The sequence below is a fragment of the Myodes glareolus genome, chromosome X, assembly GCF_982192425.1.
Source record: "Myodes glareolus chromosome X, mMyoGla1.1, whole genome shotgun sequence".
NCBI lineage: Eukaryota > Metazoa > Chordata > Mammalia > Rodentia > Cricetidae > Myodes > Myodes glareolus.
The window spans coordinates 60841490-60843016 of NC_142053.1; the positions used below are offsets into that span (position 1 = coordinate 60841490).

Genomic DNA, 1527 nt, shown 5'->3' on the forward strand with positions numbered 1-1527 from the left:
CTTAGAGCTGGTCCTGCAAAATTCTCTGGCTCTGGTCTACTCCCTTGGAGTTTCTAGGCTTGGGTATGCCCAGAACTACAGAGGACCTGGCTCAGGCTTACTCCTTCAGACATACCAGACTCACACTCAGACCAACAGAGTTTTCTGGTTCCTGCCTATCCCCTTTGATGTCCCAGACCAACATCTGGATTCTCAGTTGTCCTGGCTCAGGCCTACTTTCTCTGGGTTTCAAACTTTTGCCTGGACCCTCAGAGATCTCTGGTTCCTGCCTAATCTCTTGAAAAACCCAGATTCTTATCAAGACTGACAGAGATCCTGGCTCAGGCCTAGTTCCTCGGAGGTCCTAGACTCATGCCCGAACCCACTGGCTCCTGGCTTAGATCTACTCCCTTTAAGGTTCCAGGTTCATGTCTGGACCCTCAGCAGTCTATGGCTTTGGCTTATTCTCTCAGTGGTTACTACCTTGTACTTGTTCAGGTGGATTTTGCTATCTCAGCTCTGCTTTGAACCAGGTCATTGGCTCCGCCCTGGTACACCAGGACATAACATAAAAAATTTATTGACATTGAATGCTAATATAAGTTACTTACAAAAACCAGACATAAAGGATAGTTTTTTTCAATGTTTCTCTGTATGTTTTCCAAATATTAGTATGTCTGCTTCACCACGAAATGCAAAAAAAGGGGAAGTCGAGCTTGCATATTCTAATTCTTTTTTTTTATGGTTTAGAGAAACGTTGTTGTTTAATGGTAAAGCTTAGCACACTCCAGCACCAGGACCGGTATGGAGTAGAAGCAGCAGGGACAGCTGAGTGACCCCATGGAGCCTCACATGGCAAAGAGGATGAGGAAGGCGACCAGCAAACAGAAGAGCCCCATGGCCTCAGACAGGGCAAAGCCCAGAATGGCATAGGAGAATAGCTGTTGCTTGAGAGACAGGTTCCTGGCATAGCCAATAATCAAGCTACCAAACACTGTTCCAATGCCAGGCCCAGATCCAGTCACACAAACTGTGGGAGCCCCAGCACCAATAAACTTGGCAACTGTGTCAATGTCCCGGGAAACAACACTAGTCTGAAATTCTTGTCTGGCCACTTGGAGAGGGGAGCTGTTGCAGGAAGGCTGTTTAACCTGTTTAGATGGGGCCTCTGTTCTGCTCAAGAGAGAGGCAGACACAGGCCTGATTAGGCCCCTGTACAGGAGTGGATCAGAACTGGAGTAACGAGCAGTGCCTTGGTGGTAAGCATTTTTCAATCTCCCAGATTTAGCCCTTGGTCTCAGCGCTCGGCTCCCCTATTCTACTTCTTAATTATTCATTTTGGCCTCAACTAATTGATGGAGTAATGTTTCTATCTTTTCCTGAACCTTCCAGATGGGCTGGTGTCTATCACTTGTGAGTATTTGGGTGTGTGTCCTTTTCTTCATTGACCAAAACTAAAATTTTATTTTTGAGGATATTTTGTATATCTCAGTGAATCATAATCTTGTTTCAAATTGTGCAAAGTTCCATATTCTTGCTTTAAATTGT

General features: G+C 45.4%; 1 pseudogene; it reads right to left on the reverse strand.

Annotated features, from left to right (window-relative positions):
- Nucleotides 1–778: 778 nt before the first annotated feature.
- LOC125389433 (ATP synthase F(0) complex subunit C1, mitochondrial pseudogene) lies at nucleotides 779–1246 on the reverse strand (annotated as a pseudogene).
- Between the last annotated feature and the right edge of the window lie 281 nt (nucleotides 1247–1527).